Source organism: Oryctolagus cuniculus, chromosome 3, assembly GCF_964237555.1.
Source record: "Oryctolagus cuniculus chromosome 3, mOryCun1.1, whole genome shotgun sequence".
Classification (NCBI taxonomy): Eukaryota; Metazoa; Chordata; class Mammalia; order Lagomorpha; family Leporidae; genus Oryctolagus; species Oryctolagus cuniculus.
In genome coordinates, this window is record NC_091434.1 from 144,511,280 (window position 1) to 144,533,931 (window position 22,652).

The 22,652-nt window shown below is 39.7% G+C and overlaps 1 long non-coding RNA gene across 1 annotated transcript in view; it reads right to left on the bottom strand.

The window, feature by feature from the left end:
• Positions 1–21,912, bottom strand: part of LOC103348683 (uncharacterized) — an 80,426-nt gene extending 58,514 nt beyond the window's left edge. Inside the window, exons 1-2 of the long non-coding RNA XR_007920495.2 lie at positions 21,755–21,912; positions 781–867 (exon numbers count right to left, since the gene is read on the bottom strand). This is a non-coding gene — a long non-coding RNA (uncharacterized lncRNA). The remainder of the gene's footprint in view (positions 1–780; positions 868–21,754) is intronic.
• Between the last annotated feature and the right edge of the window lie 740 nt (positions 21,913–22,652).

Consider the following 22,652-nt stretch of genomic DNA (forward strand, 5'->3'; position numbering starts at 1 on the left):
TCTCTCTCTCTCTCTCTCTCTCTCCCCTACTCCTCTCTCTAACTCTGCCTTTCAAATAAATAAATAAATCTTTAAAAAAGTTAACATAATGGAAACAACATTTATATAAATAATGAGCAATGAAAGCCCCGATTTTAAAACTAGAAAGGGTTAAAAAGTAAGGTACTAATATTTCAACTCAGTAAGTTAGTATAAACTTCACAAAATGAGCCTAAAGAAAATAAATAAAAGTAGAAGCTATTATGAAGCAGATGGACTGGCATCATGGCACAGTGGGTTAAGCTACTCCCTGCAATGCGGCATCCTCTACTGGAGCGCTGATTCGAGCCCCAGGTGCTGTTTCAGAGCCAGCTCCCTGCTAATGTGCCTGGGAAAGCAATGGAGGATGGCACAAGAACTTGGATGCCTGCCACCCACATTGGAGATGGGATGGAATCCCTGGCTCCCGGCTTCAACCTAGTCTAGGTTGTGACCATGTAGTGAGTGAATCAGCAGATGAAAGATTTCTTCCTCTCTCTCTCTCTGTGTCACTCTATCTTTCAAAGTGAAAAAAAAAGATTTAAAGCAAAAAAATGAAATAGGTAATTAACAGAACAAATTTATTTTGGGGAAAATAGTAATAGACTAATATATGGTGAGGTTAATGTTTTTTAAAAGAGGGAAAAAATGACAATAATTAAAAAAGCAAGGCGTCACTACATAGAAAACACATGAGTACACTTTTAAAAAGTAAAAAACCATATCACAATTAATTTATACCAACAAATTGTGTATACTTACCTCCACTAAAACAGGTGAAAAGAGAATTCAGCTTATACCAATCATTCCTGCAGTAACATTATAAAATCTTCATATTTCTCCAACTCTCTACAAAAAATATAAGGGGCAAATGGAAAAGGAGTCTGAATTACAAATGGCTTCCTGGCTATCCTTATAGATTCAAGGATAAAGAAATCCCAATCTAATCCAATTTATTCTAGATAATTGAAAGAAAGGGGAGACACCCAAATCAGTTTGTGAGGCTGATATAGAACCTTGATATCAAAACCCAGAGAAGCATTTTGAGACATGTGTCACTGCACCACGATGCATAAAAAGTCAGTTTTGTAACTCCCCACTACTCTAACATCATATATCTATCCCATGATATTTCCTTTTCTCTAAATATTTTTAGAGGACTTGTATTTGTCTTCAAGTTAGTTTGATATAATTTGATCTTTAACTCATCCAGAATCTGTCTTGGAGGATTATAAGAAGTATAAACTGTGGGGAGCAACTGGGAGCAATTCAGACTAGACTAAGTTACTGGAATTAAGACTTATTCTATGCATCTGCTCTCCCACAATATGGCGCTGGGAGAGGAGGCAACAGCTTCTACCCAGCTGCCTCTCACCAACTTGACAAGCTACAGGAGCTGCTCCTGATTGGAGGAGAGCAGCGTACTCGGCGTGTGGGTAGCAGAGTTGGGATTGGTGGAAGAGGACTATAAAGGAGGAGAGAGACAACATGCACCAGGAACATCTAAGAGGAACATCTATCCGAATAACATCTGAGCAGCCCCCGAGAGAGCCGGCTGGCGGTGTGCTGCTCCCCCGCGGAAGTGGGGAAAAGCGGCAGGGGGAACCGCCCTTCCACGGAGGTGGAAGGGACGGTAGCCAACCCGGGAAGAACCAGCAGCAAACCCGGGGAGGGCCAAGCAGACAAAAGAACAGTGCAGGGTCCTGTGTCGTTCCTCCACGAAGAGGGGGAGCGACAATAAACTTAACAATTTTTTATTTATTTACTTATATATGAATGCTAGTGACAGAAGGAAGTCTCCTATCTGTTGGTTTACTCCCCTAAATGCCTGCAGCAGCCAGGATTTGTCCAGGCTTAAGCCAGGAACTGGACTTCAATCTGGACTTCATGGGTAGCCATCACCTGAGCCTGTGTTTTCAGTCATGGTGTCCTGCTGGCACGTACCCTGTTAGCTATAAAAACCCTGGATTCACCTTTTGAGACAGAGAACATTTATTTTTTTTTTACCACAGGCCTGAAGAAAAAAGGGACAAATCACGTCAAAGCCCAAATCAATCTCCCGTACAGAGAAATGTTTGGGAATTCGTGAAGTTAGACAGAACTGGGTAAAACAAAACAAGAGAACATGATAGGTGCAGATGAAAGGGCTGGGCAAGTCCTGTGAGCCCGGGCCTTGGCCAATCAATGTATATTCAAAGATGGCTGCTAGAATGTCATCAGGGGCTCTGGAAAGACAGCACAGCAAATTTTATTTTCAGCAAAAAAGAACTATTATGGGATTTCAAGTGACTATGCAACAGTTATGCAAAGAAATATTGTGGGCTGTTCGCATGTTAGACAGCCCCAGAAAGCTTGCTATTAAGCAATGGGAGAGGGATCCTTTGTTGTCCAAAGTTTTGCCTCCCTGGATTGGCAGGAAGCTGGGATGAAGAGCAGAGCTGGGACTTGAATTCAGGCACTCCAGTGTGGGATGTGTGTGTCCCAACAGCATCTTACCTGCTGTGCCAAATGCCTGCTCCTATATCTTTCATTAAATTTCTCTTTTCATCATATTGATAAGTAATGGCATCAACACAATTAATGGGGGGGGAGGTGGAGAAATCAGACTTCATTGATCACGAAATCTATACATGCCTCCAGTGGTGAGCCAAGGCAAGCAAGCATCTGGCATCTTATACTTGGTTTCAAATCTGAATGGGAGAGGAATGTGGAAGCCATGCACCATTATGAAGGAAAGACTTGAGCCTTCTTCTACTGCTTTCCCAGGCCATAGAAGAGAGCTGGATCAGAGGTGACGCGTCGGGACTCAAACTAGTGTCCATATGGGATGTTGGTACTGCAGACAGGTGCTTTAACCTACTGCACCACAGTGTTGGCACCAATCCTTTGTTCTTTATGCATTTCTTATCCATTCCCAGAAATGCCCTCCTTAGAATTCATCAGTAGCCTTCTATTCAACACCTCTTTTCAGATACCTTCCTTCTCTCTGAAGGTGTTTTTAGCCAATCATATTCCAATCTCCAACCAGTGAGAAATTCATCCCACCCTCCTTACCATATACGCCTGTGTTTTACAGCCAAGCTAATGTACATCCACTGTGTAATACATAAATTCTGACTAGGATTTGACTTCCTTGGATTACTTTTCTTTTCTTTTTTTTTAACTTTCATTTAATGAATATAAATTTCCAAAGTACAGCTTATGGATTACAATGGCTTCCCCCCCCCGTAACATCCCTCCCACCCACAACCCTCCCCTTTCCCACTCCCTCTCCCCTTCCATTCACATCAAGATTCATTTTCGATTCTCTTTATATACAGAAGATCAGTTTAGCATACATTGAGTAACGATTTCAACAGTTTGCTCCCACACCAAGATTCACTGAGAGTTACTGGGCTTGAGTCTCTTAGACTGAGGTTGTCGCTCCCCCATTCGTGGAGGAACGACACAGGACCCTGCGCTGTTCTTTCTGCCCGGCTCTTCCCGGGTTAGCTGCCAGTCCCTCACTCGTGGAGGAACGACGCCGTCCCGGGTTAGCTGCCGGCCCCTCCACATCCGTGGAGGGGCGGCACCCCCCCCCCCGCCGCCGCTTTCCCCGCTTCCGAGGAGGAGCGGCACACCACCGGCCGGCTCTCAGGGGCTGCTCAGATGTTCCTCAGGTGTTCCTTCAGATGTTCCTGGAGCATGTTGTCTCTCTCCTCCTTTATAGTCCTCTTCCACCAATCCCAACTCTGCTACCCACACGCCGAGCACGCTGCTCTCCTCCAATCAGGAGCAGGATCAGCTCCTGCAGCTTATCAAACTGATGAGGCAGCTGCGTAGAGGCTGTTTGGTCTCTCTCAGCGCCATATTGTGGGAGAGCAGATGCATAGAATAAGTCTTAATTCTAGTAACTTAGTCTAGTCTCAGTTGCTCCCCACAGAGGTCACTTATATTCTGCCTTGATTTAACTTTATATTAAGCATGGTGAAGAATGAAATAGACTCTATAATATATACCTCATGTCCTCATTGCCGACTGCTAGTCTACGTAAGAACTTCAAGTTAGGCTATATAATTACTAATGTGTCTTGCCAATTGAGTAATTTCTTTGATTCTTTATGAGAATATGCTTTTATTATACTATAAGGATTTGAATCAATGAAAATAGTTAACTGACTTTCTTGAAAACTTATGTAGACTGAATTATTTTCAAAAAGAGTTATAATATATTTAATAATGGTTAAAAATTTAAACTCTGGCCGGCACTGTGGCTCACTTGGCTAATCCTCCACCTTTGGCGCCGGCACCATGGGTTCTAGTCCAGTACCAGTTTCGGTTGCTCCTCTTCCAGTCCAGCTCTCTGCTGTGGCCCAGAAAGGCAGTGGAGGATGGCCCAAGTGCTTGGGTCCCTGCACCCGCCTGGGAGACCAGGAGGAAGTACCTGGCTCCTGGCTTCAGATCGGCACAGCGCTGGCCATAGCGGCCATTAGGGGAGTGAACCAATGGAAGGAAGACCTTTCTCTCTGTCTCTCTCACTGTCTATAACTCTCTCTCTCTCTCTCTCTCTCTCTCACTACCTAACTCTGCCTGGCAAAAAGAAAAAAAAATTTTTAAACTCTAGGAAACTATTCTGTAAAGCTATAGGATCTTAATACTTAAATCTGAAATGATTTAAAAATGCATTAAAAGCTGTAAAAATCAATGATAGTGTCTCTAGTAGTCAAATGATTATTGAAGTCCAGGACCTGAAGTGTAGCAGGTTAAATTTAGCCTGTAGCACTGGCATCCCATATGGGCACTGCTTTGAGTCCCTGCTGCTCCACTTCTTTTTTTAAGATTTATTTTTATTTATTTGAAAGACATAGTTACACAGAGAGAGGTAGAGACAGAGAGAGAGGTCTTCCATCTATTGGTTCACTCCCCAAATGGCCACAATGGCCAGAGCTAAGCTGATCTGAAGCAGGAGCCAGGAGCTTCTTCTGGGTCTCCCACGTGGCTACAGGGGCCCAAGGACTTGGAGCATTCTCTGCTGCTCTCCTAGGTGCATTAGTAGAGAGCTGGATCAGAAGTGGAGCAGCTAGGATTTGAATCACTACCCATATGGGATGCTGGTACTGCAGGCTGGAGCTTTAACTGCTGTGCCATAGCGCTGATACCTGTTCCACTTCTGATCCAGCCCCCTGCTAATGTGCCTGGGAAACAAGTAGAGGATGGCCCAAGTGCTTGAGCCACTTTACCCACGTGGGAGACTGGAAGAAACTCCTGGCTTTGGCCTGGCCCAGCCCTGGTCGTTGCAGCCATTTGGGGAGTGAACCAGCAGATGGAAGATCTCTCTCTCTCTCTCTCTCTCTCTCTCTCGCTGTAACTCATCCTTTCAAATAAATAAAAATCTCAAAAATAAAAAAGAATCCACCTGTCTTACCAATTCTGCAGTCAATCTGCCATGTCAGAGGAAATAATTTGTCCCTCTAATTCCACATTCTATCTGAGTCCTAATCTATTTTCTTCTCATCATTAAACATACACTGCTCTTATTTTTAATAAATAAATGATCATCTAATTACAAGTTTCATACCTAATCACACTTTTCTGAAATTGGCCAACAATCTCTAAGACTTTTAACAGCTCTTGTTCCTTGACTACAATAGCTGTAAAAATTTTGAAAGCTAAAATGGAATATAGAAAATCAAAACCAATGGCATACATGGTACAGGTTGCTGTTCAATATTTGTATGTTAATTTCTGTAATATGAATGATTGTACATGATGTATACCACATGTTTTGGCTTGAGATACGTAATTCTTCATGGAAAATAGTTGCATGATGGAAAAATAAAATCAGATGAATAAAATAGAACTAGAAGTCAGGATTGTTTCATTGGTACATGTATAAATGCAAGTAATCAATAGTTTTTAAAAGAAAATGAAAATCCACATTTTTCAATAAATGAAAACAGAAACCATGAAGGTTTTATTTGCAGTGAGGTAAAAGATTCATTTTCCCCTCAGTTCATTTGTTGGTTCAGTTTTACATGCTGGTCTTTGAGGTGTAAACACTAGAAGGCGCACATCTATGTTAAGCTGACAAAGAATCGCCAGCCAATACAGCACATTGACTCTCCAGAAGGCCTTTGCCTAGCAGCAGTCATTGAAGTAATTTGCTACCACAAAACACATAAACATCATTGAGGCAATGAACATTATGTGATTGGATTTCCTCGTTGAAAACATTATCTCAATATTCACATTAATGAGTTTTTTTGTGAGTGCTTAATCAATCTAAATATGAAGATTATATTTATGACATAGTATTAATCACAAACCTAGTAATTCCACTTCTTTTCCTCTTGAAATCAGTCTTTTAAACTCATTCAGAAAATATGCATGATCTAGCAATTGTGAAGGCCTATTGTCTAATAAAAATCTCATTAGATAAAAACACATGAATATCTTTGTCTAAAGGTATTCATGGGGTAGGCATTGGCATTGCACTTGAGACACCTGCATTCCATATGAGTCTCTGGGCTCAAATCCTGGCTCTGTTCCCAATTCCAGCTGCCTGCTAATGCAGACCCTGAGGCACAGTGTTGGCTCTAGTAGTCGCGTTCCTGCCGTGTACATGAAGAATCTGACTGAGTTCCTACGTCCTGGGTTCAGCAGGGCCCAGCTGCAGATGAGAGATCTGTCTCTCTTTCTCCTTCCCCATGTCTCTCTGCCTTTCAAATAAATAAAATAAATAATTTAACTTTTTGAAAAAAGTATTCATCATTAAATACTGAAAATGTCTATACATAAATCATTAAAATATGCATATAAAATATATATATTCCATCACATTTATACAAATACATAAACATTGGGATATGTTTTATCTTTTTATATGTAGAAACATTCATTTCATGATTACTTGATAATAGTTTAAAATATTTCTTTCTGTACTCATTATACTCCCAATGAGTAATTACTGATTATCTTTCCCTACCAATAAATTCCTAAAACTATCATTTCTATTTCTCTTACAAAATTACAAAAGTATTTGTGCACCTTCAAAAGCAGAAGGTAGCACTGTAAGCAAATTTATGGAAAAGTGAATTTGATCAGAACATTTCTACAACCATATTTTCTTCAGTAAGATAAATATCTGAAACTTCCAGATACAGGTTCAAATATCTCACTTAAATAAAATATACCAAAGCATAGCTATTCTTCACTGACATTTGTAGTTTTGGAGCAAAGCACTGGATGACTTGAATTAATGCCTTTTCTATTTTCAAATAATTATGCCCCACTGTAAAATTCAATTTTCCAAAATGTAAGAGGTTATTAAAGAAAAACAGCATTTGCGAGAGAATTTTTTCTAAGGTAGATGACTTGTGCTTGTGATTCAATGCAAAATATTAGATAAGTTATACAATGAGAAATAGGTGACAGTCATTTTTATCTTTATAATATATACTGGACTTTTGGTTTATTGTGTGTGGGCATTTAATTTCATGCTCCTTCAATTATCACTCAATCCATACATTTATGCATCTACCATTTTTTCCATTCTTGCACTCACTTATTAATTAAACAACTGTTTATTAACTGACTGCATTAAGTAAAATTTAAAATTTTTGTTTGTTTATTTGACAAAGAAGGAGAGATGGAAAAAGGGAGGGATAATGAGGTGAAGGAAAGAGAGAGTTTCTATCCCCTGGTTCATTCTCCAAATACCTGCAATGGCCAGGCTAAAGCCAGAAGCCAGGAACTCAGTCCAGATCTCCCATGAGGATAGCAGGAATCTGAATACTTGGAACCATGACACATGCCTCCCAGAAGAAGTTGAAGTCAGGAGCCAGAGCCTGTTATGGAACCAGGTACTCCAATAAGAGATGTAGACATCTTAACAACTAAACAACTTAACAACTAAACATCTTAACAACTAAACAACTAGGCTGAACACCTGACTATAATATTAAAGGCACTATGCTACATGAATACAGATAGGAGTATGGAATGAAATCCACAAACAGATGTTTGCTCTCAGAGGTTTCCTGTTTATAGTTGGAAAGATCGATATAAAATAAGTCAAGAAACAAAGATTACTATAAATTTGACAAGTACTGAGAGAAGATTAGATGCGCTAGATTATTTGTAAGTGTTTTCTTATCAAAGAAGACAATATGTCATCCTCACACCTCTGTCAACCTGAGATAAGAATAGGACAGATAATCTGAGCACTCATGCTCTTTGTTGCTCATCATTGTAAGAATTCTATGTCCCTACTGTGCAATTTACTTCAGGAATGCTTGATCACATGGTTATAGAAAATGTGAAGGGAGGTTTCTGGAATTGGTGAGCAATGGAAATAAAAAGGAGAGGGGGCAAAAGGAATCAGAGTAAACACAAAGTCATTGATGATAAAAATAAACCATGAAACAAAATGAAGAGGAGGTAAAAAAAAAAATTAGGCACAGATGATTGCATAACTTAACCCTGAGAAATGGTTCAGTGAAAAATAACGATGTCAAATGATTGGAAGCTGAAAAAGTAAACTCAGAAAATTAAAGGTTGTGGTTAAGTACAGCTTTGCATGACAGAGCTATGAATAGGCACGTCTAGAACCTGATTTTGATGCTCAAGATGTATGGTGGACATGGAGTCAAAGAATAGCTCATTGATGATTAAAAGATAAAGGAAATGAGACTTAGAGTCCTGAATGCCCCAATAGGTCTGTTGTCATTGAAAGCTATGACAGAAATTGAGAGAGGATGTCTGTGAAATGGAAGTTAAAATCTATTCTGAAAAACAAAAAGTGACCAGGTGGCAGGAAAACGGAGTCATAATTGAAAGGGTGATTGTTAAAGTCTGACAGCAAATCCCAACTTATAATTGCTTTTTCCAAGACAAAAGAAAAGGAGAGGTTTAGTATCAGCCCAAAGAGACAAAGAGGAAAATGACTGCAGACAAATAGCCAGACTCCAAAAATATGTGCAAGGTAAATGGTACCCCAGGGAATGCCCGTTTTGGGGAGTTGTAGAAAATGTTTTGAGTAGAGACAGGACGTTGTAGATGTGGCTGACCCAGAGTGAGACTGGAAGGAAAGTTTGTCAGACACTGCTTGTGTGCCATTGCACATGTTCTTAGAATCACCTCTTACTTACTCCTGTGACATAAATTCAATATCCCTGCCAACTTTGACTAACTTCACCAAGTGCCACCCAAGAATACCTCATATTAGGCCTGAGAAAGCATTTCATCCTGCACAAAAGTTGCCTTGACTCCTTGGTACAGAGAATGTACAAGAGACTCCCTTGGCATTCATGTACATACAAGCTGACCCACAAGGTCTCCTTTAACTAACAAGGGATTGGAGCATGTAGATGGACAGATCTGTGACACCTTTCATAATCCTCTTGAGAGGACCCTGTGAAATCCAGCACTAGTCATCCTAGCCATGACCAATTAGCTAACTACAATTGCCTGGAAGTTTATGTCCTCCCCAAACTCATATATTGAGACCCAAACCTGGATGTGATGATGTTAGGCAGTTGTTCCTGTGGGAGGGGATTAGGTCATGAGGATGAGGCCCTTTTATGAATGGGATTAGTGTCCTCCTAGAAAAGATTCGGAGCGCAATCCTTCCTTCATATAAGCACCTACCAAGAAGATAAGAAGCTAGCTTTCACCAGACACTAAACTGGCCGGCACCTTAATCTTGGACTCCTGGACCTCAGAACCATGAGAAATAAATTGTAGTTTAAGGTACCCAGTCTATGCTGACTCTTGTTAGAGCAGCTCAGATGGACTAAGATAGTCACTTTGTAGTATCTGTCCTACATTCTCTCATGCCCACATTCTTCACTCTTGCACCTGTTGATTGCTGACCTAATCAACTCTCTGTACAGAAGTTTTTATTTTAGGATGCTTTGGGGGAAACCAGGGTAAGACTGAGTTTGGGAGAAAATGGACAACTCTTGATTTTTACAGTGGTGAGGCCTGAGTGACATAATACAGAGGACTTAGTCCTTGCACTTCTAATAATAAAGTGAGATAATCTATTTGCCCTGAGTTCCAGAAACTTCAGAGAGGTGCTCATTATTGGGGGCATAATTGCCTTGGAGAGATTTAAAGAATGGTCTATCTATGATGATAGGTTACTTAATTTTGTGCAAATCTTGCTACCATATTGCCTACGACTTTTTTTTTTAATTCAGTCTTCCTTTTATAGGAGAGAGATAAATTTAAATCAATTCATCTACTATACTATAGCAATGCCAATATAGTATAGATACTATAGCAATGCCAATGAAATTTATGGCACATGTCCAGGGGTGACATTGTTATAAGTTGAATTTTGTCTTCCTCAAATTCATGTCAACGTCTTATCCACATTTCCTCTGAATGCAACCTTGCTTGGAGACAGGATGTTTGCACAGGTTATCAAAGTAAAGTGAAATCATTAGGGTGAACCCCAATCAAGTAGGAGTAGTATCTTTATAAAAAGGAGGAATTTGGAGACAAACATGCAGTGAGAGTTCTATGTGAAGATGAAGACTGAAAAGACTGTGGTGATGCTTCCAGCAGCCCAGGAAAGTCACTGCTAGCTTTCCTACTAGAATTGGGGAAAGAGGCATGGAATAGAGCCTCTCACACAGCCCTCAGAGGAGCAAGCCCTGCCAACACCTGCATCCTAACCTCCAGCCTCCATAACTGTAAAACAGTAGATTTCTGCTACTTAAGCCATTCAGTTTATGGTACTTTTTAAAGGGTGCCCTGGCAGACTAAACCAGAGACAAAATTCTGATCTGTCAAATCAAGAACAATTAATGTTAATGCATTAGAAATTTTTTTTTGACAGGCAGAGTTAGAGACAGAGAGAAAGGTCTTCCTTTTTCCATTGGTTCACACACACACACACACACACACACACACACACACACCCAGTGGCCGCTACAGCCAGCGCGCTGCACTGATCCAAAGCCAGGAGCCAGGTGCTTCTCCTGGTCTCCCATGGGGTGCAGGGCCCAAACACCTGGGCCATCCTCCAGTGTACTCCCGGGCCACAGCAGAGAGCTGGACTGGAAGAGGAGCAACCAGGACAGAATCCAGGGCCCCAACCGGGACTAGAACCTGGGGTGCCGGCGCTGCAGGTGGAGGATTAGCCTAGTGAGCTGCGGCGCCGGCCAATGCATTAGACATTTTAAAAGTTGCACCAATCATAGATAGGAACAAATGAAAAAGAAAAGTATGAACAGATAGAATCAAGTAAGTTTTAATGTCAAAACAAAAGAGATTGAAAAGTAAATTAAAGATTTTACTAAAGAGCTAAAACAAAAATAGAAACAAAACAAAATAAAAAAAACTCTACATTGATCAAATGCTATGGAATTAGTGGAAAAAATCATTGTGGATGGTTTCAATCCCCAAATTTTAAGTGTATTAGATACAGATGCATCCAACAACAATACCTCCTTGCTAAGTTAGTTCTATTTGTTCTTTCCAGCTGGAATGATCACGTGACTTAGTGCCTGCTAAAGGGAAGTAGCATATGTTTTGATTCACTTTTCTCCAATCTCCATCCCAGTTTCCTGGGTAAAATAAAGTGAGGGCTTGTGATGTAGCTACCATATTATAAATGCAACTCAAAAATCTTGAGAATTAAATGAAATATGCCCAGAATGGTACAGCTAGAACAATAAACTGCTGGTGCCCCTGGCATTACTTCTGAATACCCAAACCAAAACCAGCAACAAGACTTGTCAACTGAGAAACATAAACCACTGTTTCAGCCATTATCTGTTGCAGTTTTCTAGACACTTTTACCCATTAGGTTTTGGCACCAACTATAATTCCTAACACAGTAAAGATAACACGCATGAGGTCATCTCTTAATTGCATCAGTAAAACAATATGTTTTTTTAACTGACAATTTCAATAGACGCTTAGAAGATAGATGATAAAATCCAATGTTTACTCATGACTTTCAAATAAAGCTCTTAGGTAGCACAGATTCTTTCTGAGCATAACCAACATATTTCACTTGGCCATTAAGGAAAAACATACTGAAGCCTCCACCGCCGCTGCCATCCATCATTTTGTGAAGCTGCACATCCATATCCACTCCTCTCTCCTGCTCCTCTTTCTCTTGTCCTGTCAATATCGTCTTTCAGTTTCCTCGAACATGTTCAGCACTTTCCAGATTCACCAGAACAGCCTTGGTTGGTCCAAATGCCTGCCTTCTCGGGATGGGACGACAGTGACGGTCTCCTTTCTCAGCGGGCTCTCCAGTCTATAGGAGCCTCACTTGTCCTTCAGTCCTCAGAGTCATGGGGGAGAAGTAGGGCTTAATTTTCATCCAGGTCCTTGCTTTTTACATAAAAAGCATTTTAAGGATGGGCATGTAGATGACGCACAAAGTGATAAAGTTTGTTTGAAAGGTAGGGAAGCAAGCACACACCCACGTGGGCATGGAGAGCAAGTAGGCGAGAGGGAGAAAGGGGTAGGGGAGGGGAAGAAGGGAGAGTGAGCACCTCCTGTTACAGGGTAATGCAGTCACCTGGGAAGTTTGTGACACCTCCATAAAATCCCACATGGAACTTAATATACCTATGTACCTGGTGACTTTTCCCCAAGTCCCTAATGGAAATAAGGGTCCTGGGAAATTGGCTGGTGTGTGAGGTGGTCTGACACACAAATAGGATAGAATTATATGGGGCAGGGCCTTGTGGTTTGTGATCTCCAGATGAGCTAGCTACCTTAACTCATATCAAGACAGCTGTTTCCACACAGGGAGGTTCTTCTCTCTTCACCTGACACATCACATGCCACTGTGCCATACGGTCTCCCAACACAGAAACAGCTTTCCACAGTCTTCCCTCTACTCCAACCTTCAGCTAACAAAAAGATACTTCCTCTGGAAAAGTGGTACTGATCCACAAATCAGCATCACACCCTCCTACCATGCCATAGTCTCTTCTGGACAGTTTTCCTAGTTTTCATGAAATTTTTATTTTATATGTGGGTATTTGCTGGGTTCATCTCTGCCTCATTATGAAAAAAGATTTGTCTATGTTTGCTCTGGCCCATCCCCGTTCCATAGTTCTTTGCTAGGGAATATACAGATAGAAAAAAAAATGTTTTCTGAGATGTGAGACATGGTCTAGGAACCATCAGGAAATTACCAGAAATATAATCATGAAAAGTTTGGAAATTGGTTCTAATTTGAAACCTGATATGGTTGCTAAAATGGGAAGATAATCAAAAACATAAACCATTTAAGTGATATTGATTGGGTATAACTAAGCAATCAGGTTTAGGTGAGCTGGAATTCTTGCAATCCTGAAATATAATATTTATCTCATTTTAAAAAGCTGTATTTATTTATTTATTTGAAAATCAGAGTTAGAGAGAGAGAGAGGCCTTCCATCCACTGGTTCACTCCCCAGATGGCCTCCACAGCCAAGGCTGGGCCCAGCTGAAGCTAGGAGCCAGGAGCTCCTTCCAGATCTCCCACCTGGGTGCAGGGGCCCAAGCATTTGGACCATCCTCCTCTGCTTTTCCCAGGCCATTAGCAGAAAGCTGGATTGGAAGTGCACCTGGGACACAAACCGGTGCCCATATGGGTTGCCGACATTGCAGGCTGTGACTTTACCTACTACACCACAACACTGGCCCTAATATTTATCTTTTTAACTGTCAGCTTGTATGACCCCTTCTCAGAATGCACCTGTGTCTTACGTGGGAGCAGGAAGGAGAAGCCAACATGATGGCCACATATAATTCAAATTCCACATGGAAGTCCTAAAAGGCTTTGCACCTGCCAAGACCCTTCCCCATCTGTTTATCCAATAAAAAAGGCTGAGAATGGGTGGGGGGGTAGGGTGGGGAGAGAGATCTTTTTCCCACGGGGCTCTCTTTTATCTCTCTTTCACAGGAATCCCTCTAGCCCGTTCATACTGGGCACATCTCCATGTGGGGCGACCATGCTCACGAGTGAATGTATGATTGCTCCCCCACTTGGAAATACATCCAGTTCTCCCTAATGCACATTACTACATCTCTGCTTAGAATTCCTCTCTCTGTGTGAGGCGAGAGCCCAGATTAAAACCAAAGGTACACAGGCCCATAACAATATAATAATGTGTAAGTGAGGAAGATATTTCTTAGAGTGAGTCCTTACACTTTTAAAATATTGGACATCAATGTTACAATAGCAATTCATATTAATGCACCGTATTTTGACTTAAGTACTGAGAACAGTCATGAGAAGTTTATCATAGGTTATGTTTCTATTTGCTGTGTGTGTGTGAATGATGAGAAGTTTAATTCAGTTTATTTAACACATAAGAATTTTAAATATGTTTTCCTGAATATATATATATATATATTGCAGTTATTCACTTAGCTTTATGTGTTGCCAATACAGTAAATGCTAAATAAAATATATAATTTATAAAAATCTTCGGTTCAGTGAATGTGTACAGGCTTTGGAATCAGAAAAAAAAATTGGAATTAAATCTGACCATCTATGAATGGTGTGAACTTAGGCATATTTAGAAACCTACACTGGTCAGCATAAACTATAGTCATGATAATAACATGCTAAGTGCAATTCACCAAGATTTCCCCGAAGAGGTTTTCCTATTTTTAAAAATATATTCTATTGATTAGCATTACGCCCACTCTGACACTCAGAAAGATGAAAGGCAGAACTCTGGTGCTGAAAGCTTGGAAGAAGCTGCCAGGCAGGGAAATATGGTGGCTTGCACCTGAGAACAGGGTAATAGCCAGCTGCAGATGTAGGCAGCTGCTTATGCACAGCAAGTGGGGTGAAGCTTGCTGGGTTTCTCTGTCCCTTTAGATTACCTCATTTCAATGACTTACCAGCCTCCAGGGCTCAGGGGCTGCCCCCTGTCTGATATCAGGTACCAGGGCAAGTAAGATAGGTACAAGGTAGTCCCTGAGGTGAGAGCCTGATAAGTGTAATAGTTGGGGTTAGGACTTCATCAGCTTCTTAAGAAAGGGAATTGGATAACCTTTAACCAGGGCCACAGAATTATATAGAGGCAGCATTTAAACAAGCAACACCTTGTAGTGCAAACAGCTTCCTACAGTGCCCCGGTTCAAGTCCCTACAGTTCCACTTCCAATCCAACTCCCTGCTAATGCACCTAGGAAAGCAGCAGCAAATGTCCCAAGGGCTTGGACTCCTGCACCCATCACTCATGTGGAAGACCCAAAAGATGCTCCTGTCCCAGCCCTGACCACTGTGGCCATTTGTGAAATGAAGCAGTGGATGGAAGATCTCTCTCCTCTCTCTCTCTGTGCCTGTCTGTCACTCTGCCTTTCATACAAATAAAATCTTTTTTTTTCAAAAAAAAGGTTTGATTTTATATGCAGGTCATTCTTGTTACATCAGAATCATTTCAGTAAGGTTAATCTTGTACTACTCTAAAGTCTTCAAATCTTAAGTAATTGAAAAAGGGTTCTGAAGATATTACAACCAACTAGGCTTATTTTTAAAAAGTTTAGAAAATAATTATTGAAATTACGTTTTAAGCTAGAACTTGAGCCAAACTATCATTTTGCTCACTTAAACGTGAGATTCATTCATTTGCTTCATTGATTTTGTTTTGTGTTCAGTAATCAGTTTCCTTCTCTTCCGTGTTTCACTTATGAGAATATCCCATCCCATACCTGATTGAGCTTTGACAAATTAATTAATACTTTTACATGCTGATAAACCCTTTTGGTAGCTGTCCGAGAACCAATACAAGTGAAATGGCATAAAGGGAGTATTATGGAGGTCAGAATCTGTGGGATGGTGTGGTCTGGTCTAAACAATCTGTTGCCCTAGTGACTAGTGTTGTGCCTGGAGTCTCTATGGTCAGTCAAGAGAGATAAATGTGAAGAGGAAAACCAGGAAAAACGGGAGCCAGGAGAATCAATGGAAACCCACACAGACAAAGGGAATCTGGGGCCGGCGCTGTGGCTCACTTCGCTAATCCTCCGCCTGCGGTGCTGGCATCTCTGGTTCTAGTCCCAGTTGGGGCGCCGGGTACTAGTCCCGGTTGCTCCTCTTCCAGTCCAGCTCTCTGCTGTGGCCCGGGAAGGCAGTGGAGGACGACCCAAGTGTTTGGGCCCCTGGACCCACATGGGAGACCAGGAGGAAGCACCTGGCTCCTGGCTTTGGATCAGCACAGCGCTGGCCGTTGCAGCCATTTGGGGGGTGAACCAATGGAAAAAGGAAGACCTTTCTCTCTGTCTCTCTCTCACTGTTTAACTCTGCCTTTCAAAAAAAGAAAGAAATAGTATCTGTAATAAATCTGGAAGAACAAATGGGTTCCTTAATAAATGCTGTTGAAAGAAGTGGTATAGTCATATAAAAAAGGTAAGGTTGATTTGTTATAACATGCTCAAGTTATAAATGGATTGCACATTATAACATGCATGAGAAAAATGTATAAGTGAAAAATATTAATAGACTTATTTGCATGAATAAGAACATCTTTTGTCTTGAAACAACATACAAGAAATTTCAGACTCACCCCTAAAAACTAAAGTGAGAAAGCTGACGATATATATCAATAGAAAATGAATATACCTCCTATACACTAACGTATTTAAAGTGCAGAAATAAACCAACAACTCTGTACAGCCATGAGGGTTCAGAAAGAGATGAAAACAACATTGATCATATAAAAATATGTTTGACCTTGCATATCGTAAGAGAAATGCAAATAAAATTAAAATTATAATGGAGAACATTGCAAGGAGTCATTTAAAAAATCTAGTCAAACCTTATGATCCAGGGCTATCAATTCAGAGCAACTATAGGAGAGAGCAAAAAAAAAATTAAATAAATAAAAAATAACATAAATGGAGTCAGCAAATTTAGACTGAAAATAAATCTGTAAGACAAATGATTGGGTTTCCTCAACAAAACATTGCCAGGAAAATAGAGGAGGTGGAAGGAGGATTCAGCTACCACCTAATTTAAAAGGTTAAGCTGACTTACATCTTCAGTCAAGCAAATGATAGGAATAGGAAAATTATCAAACAATCCCTGAAATTTGAAAACTGGCTATTTGATTTTAAGAAATCATTACTTATTAAAGTGTGATCGTGGCAATGTTGTTAAGTTTTAAGAATTTTACTCACTAAAAATATGAAATTATACAGTGTCTTTGCTTTCTTTCACAATAATGACATTGTAGAGGCGATGGAGGAGAGCATAAATGAGACAAGTCAGCCATGAATTGATCATCATGGAAGCAGAGGGATGGATGTGTAGAGTCCCTTAGGCTGTTTTCTCTACTTGTGTACAGACATCATTATTTTTCATAACAAAGCATTTAAGAAAAAAGATATTCCTTAGTAAGATATTACTTAATGTGTATCTTTCACTGCCTTACTCAGTAAAATCATATTTCTATGCTAATCCTAGAAACAAATCTAGATAGTATAACCCTCCATGACAGTTTAACTGTATGTATTGTTACTCCATTCCAGACACTCTCTACTTCAACCTTAAAAATACTGCCTACTAGGGGTGGGCATTGTTTTGGTGCAGTATTTCAGATGTCCTTTGTTTTGCCTGAATCCCATATCAGAATGTCTGCCTTTAAGTCTCTGGGCTCCACTTTGCCTTCTGTCTTCACTAATGCACACCCTAGGAGGCAGTAGGTGATAGCTCAGGTGCTTGGATCTTGGCCATGCATGTAGAAGACTCAGATTGAGTTCTATTCTCCTGGCTTAACCCTGGCTGTCGCAGACACTCGGGGAGTGAACTATCAGGTGAAAGATAGTTCTCTGTCTCTGTGACTTTCAAATAAATGAAAAAAATCCACATTTTAAAAAATGATAATTTAAGAAATCTAATTTATACAGTGATAGTAGACATAATTATTTTTAACTTTCTTGATTTTTTTTTAAACTTGGAATATTTTAAGGGAAAAAAAAACAGGGAGTGTTGAATCAAAAAATAAAATAAGAAAAGTATAAATATTACAGATCCACTTTCCTTATAAAGAAAATGTACTTGGAAAACTTTCTTAAAAAACAATTTTAACACTTTTTGCCTTAGAAGAGACTTTTGGTTGAAGGTTTTTTTAGTTCGATGCATTTGACTTTCATCATCTCCTAGAGAGCCAATTCCTTCAGTAATAAACAAGAGGCTGTCTCTTTCAATCAATATCAATCTAATTCAAGTAAGATATTTCTTTGTGAACATGCTTATTTCAAATATCATTAAAACACAAAATGAGCCTATTGCAGCAAACAATATTCTAGCATTATTTAAAGCAAATAAAAAATGCTTCAACTGAAATAATCACAGTAAAACATAATTATCAAACACAGCATTTGATATAGGGACCATGAGAAAGTGCTATAATTTTTAAAGTGTAAGTTTGTTGAGAAAATGATCTTAAAAGGGGAAAAATGCAAAACTTGGGTGGGTAGATAGTTATTCCCAAAGTTTTATAATAATTGTACATGCAAAATATTAAATAAGTGATTGTATTTCAGACCCGAAACGAATGTTGTCTTAGCAGCCTCTGCTGTCAGGGAGCAAGCAACTGAGAGGAAGAAGGGGAATGAGGGCACAGAGCCCAGCCTGCTAGGGGCTGCTAGAATGTGGAGCACGCTGCTCTACCAATCTGCCTCCAGGTTGACCCCAGAGAGAGCGAGCAGCCCTGTAACAGCACTGTCTTCTTTTACCCACACTGCTCCCAATTTAAGACATCCCCGGTATGATCATCACATTTTCCAGATAACAAACGGTAGACAACAGAAACAACACTGAATTGAGAGTTCGTGTTCAAAACTACATTTAAAGGCATAAGAGTTTAAATATATTAAATATTTAAAATTAAATAATATGTATTAACATGTATTCTCGAAAATGAAGCTTAAATAACATATTCATACATATATTAACATTTGCAACATATAGAAAAGCAGAGTTAAATTCAACGTATCAACAACAAATATGAACTTAAACACTGTCTGATGCAGTGGCTACAAGACACCTCTGTCTTGAGAAGTTGCAATGGGTGTAGTCTAAACTGAAATATTTGTAAGTTTAAAAGCACACAATATAATATAATATTATAGACACTTGGGATTAAACAAAATACATGATTAAATATATTATAATAATTATTTTGCCTTTTTCTTTTTACCTTTGTGGCTACTAGAATACTGAAAACTACATATGTGGCTCCCATTAAATTTCTCTTGACGGGGCTGCTCTAGAGGAGAAAAAGGAGTTCAATAATGTAAAATAATGCCTTTTTAAAATGACAAAACTACTGTTCTATAGATACCAGCCATTACATTTTTCTATATTTATTTTATTCACTGATTTGCTCCTATTATGTGACAAATATTGTTCCAGGCACTTGAGAAAACACTGAAAAGACAAAAATTTTTTAAATCCCCACTTTTTACCTTTGGTGTGAGAAAACATACAAACAAATTAATGGGTAAAGCATATAAAATGTCAGATGGTAACTACTGCTATTGGAAAACATTTTAAAAATTTCTAAAAGAAAAAGAAAAACCTGTGATGGGAAAATCAAGTCAGGGAGCTGGTACTGTGGCACAGCAGGATAAACCACTACTTGCAGAGCTGTTATCTCATATCAGAGGGCTGGTTTGAATCCTGGCTGCTCTACTTCCAATCCAGCTCCCTGCTAATGTGCCTGAGAAAGCAGCAGAAAATGACCCAAGTGTTAGGGTCCCTGCCCCCCATGTGGGAGACTGGGATGGAGTTCCTGGCTCCTGGCTTCGGCCTGACTTGAACTTGGCTATTGTGGTCATTTGGGGAGTGAACTAGCAGATGGGATCGTCCCCCCTCCCCGGGTTTCTTTCTCTCTCTCTCTCTCTCTTTCTCCCCCACATCTCTCTCTATTGTACTGCCTTTTAAATAAATAAATAAATCTATCTTAAAAAAAAAAAAAGAAGAAAGCTATCAATCAGGATTGGGGTTAATGTTGGGAGAAGCAGGACAGATATCTGGAATTGCAATTTTCATAGATGGTGTGGGAAGGCCTATTGAGAAGGTGGTATCATGCAGAGAACGGAGGGCTGGGTCAGGCAGATGTCAGGGGGAAGAGTGTGATGGACAGGGCTGGGCTTGTGGTGTAACAAGTTAAGCTGCCAGCAATACCAGCACCCCATAGGAGTGCTGGTTCAAATCCTAGGTATTCCACCTCTGACCCAGTGATGGAAGATTCTCTCTGTCCCTGTCTAACTCTACTTATCAAATAAATAAAATACATTTTATATGTATATTTAAAAAGAGTGTGACAGATAGAGGAAAGACAAAGTGCCAAATCCTTGATCCCAGATATGGGCAGAATATTCCAGAACAGCACTACTAGGATGCAGCATGGCTTGAGCCAAAAGAGGAGTTGGGAAAGCATTCAGGGATAAGGTCAGAGAATGAGACAGGATGGGCATCGTCCACTTCGCTTTTCGGCTTTGGGAGAGATAAGACATAACTCAAGAACTTTTGCAGAGGGGGGACTTAATTTCTTTGAAATTAAAGCATAAAAAAGCAAAATATTGAAGGATCTCCCTCCAGGAAACTGTTGGGGGGAAGAGAAATGCTGGGTGATTGATCAGGAAGCAAAAAAGAGAAAGTGATTTGGACCACAGGGATCATGGTAGAAGGTATAAGAGGCCAGATTCTAAAAAGCCCACCGCCCTTGTGACAATGTGCCCTGTGGGAGGAAGAGGAGTGTCATCTAGTGACCCCTCTACTGCATTATCAAGTTGACATCATAACCATGTACATACTCAATAAAATCATTTTTACAATGACATTCTAACTTTGTAGACTGAAAAGTAAGAGATCACTTTCAGAAACACACAAATGAGAACTCAAATCCATCCTTAATGGTAGAATCAAAATTTAAATTTTAAATGATTAATGTTAAGCCATTTTAATCATTAAGTAGAGTGATTTCAATGGTTTACTTAAAGTATTAGAAATAATTGACACATTACATAATAAACATTGTTCAACATAACAATATCTATTGGAATTTAATTACCAGTTACTGAATCATGTTTCATTACTTAAGAGCTTTCACAGTGGCACAGTGTAGAGCCCGAGATCAAGTCATGTTACATCATAGAGTTACTGAATTTCAGCCCTACTGATATTGCTCATGTGAGAAGTAAACATTTAGTTCATTATCAAAGTAAGGTGTTTAGCTGTGAGTAGAAAACTAGCAAGCATCACAGCTTGCATATGTATAGAAAGTTGTAAGTGTCTAGCTAGACTGTTAGGCTACATGCACCTGGAAAGTTCTTAGCAAACAGGATGTTAGGAGTGGCCAAAACAGCTGAAGCAAATGCCAGGAGGATTATAAAGCCAGTGAGGAGCTGGGGGAGGGGACTTTAGTGCTAGGAAATAAACAGCTTACTGTACAGCACCCTGGGTGTGCTGGCCCAGCAGACACTCGGTCTTGCAAGGCTGTTAACAAAGTCTCACTGTCACTGCGCTTCCTGAGTCTGAGTCCATCCTCTGAGTGGACAGGTGAGGCTGTTTCTCACAGCAACAAATAAAGATGTGCTTGTGTGACTTTCCACATATTGGAAAAAGTTTAGCACCATTCTTGGCCTCTACATATTAGGTAAGAACAGCCCTCTCCCAACAGTTGTGACGACCAAATGCTCCCCAGTCACCAGATACAGTTTGTAAAATGAACAAATTAACATTTGGTTGATTACATAATTAAAGCAATAGCTCATACTTACAGAAAACACTCTGTAGCAGGCATTACACAAGTTGTGTTAAAGGCACAGTCTCACTTCCTCACCATAGCGGAGCAACAAGGAGCACTATCCTTCCTTTCACAGGTGAGGCAGAGGAGTCTAAGTCTCAAAGTGAGGCAGAGGAGAAAATGGGATGATTCCGGAACTTGGGGCCCCTCCTTAGAATTTCTCCCATGACTAGACTTACGAATCTGTCTCCATGATTCTAGAATACACACTGGATTTAATGAAATAATTAGAGTTCCATTACTTCTTAATAGTATTTATGAGAAAGAAAAAAATTTGATTCATGAATATTTTCATTGTTAGCATTTTAAAACTTCTAATTTGTGTGTAAACTAAGTTAATTTGGAAAATGTATTACTGTCCAATAGAATTACATCATTGTTAATATTCTTTAGTGTTTACATTTAACCAAAACCAACAGGATAGCAACTTTTTTAAAACAATTAAATGCATTTATTTATTTTTTTTCAGGGAGAAGGTTTTAAATGTGATATTTAAGCTGAGTTTCATTAAAATATGTTTCTTCAGCTGTGCAAAGTGCTGTGGAAGAGTGGGAGAAGGAATAGAATGTGACAAAACTATGACAAAGGAGTTAGGAAAAACATTTCAGGAACAAAGAGAACTAATTAACTCAAACATATGGTTCATCTCACTCTGGCAAGAGCTAATTGCCTTTTATGCACTCCAACTGTTAAAGGTACTATGATGTGGCTACTTGTGTGACCATAAATAGAAAAACTATTAGAAAGTATTGAAATCCATAATGCATATTATGTTTTACATAATAAAAAAATCTTTTCCATTTAGCTAACATGGTGTTACAGTGCAGTAAATTTCCTGATTATTTTGAAATATTTATTTAAAAACCTCCCTA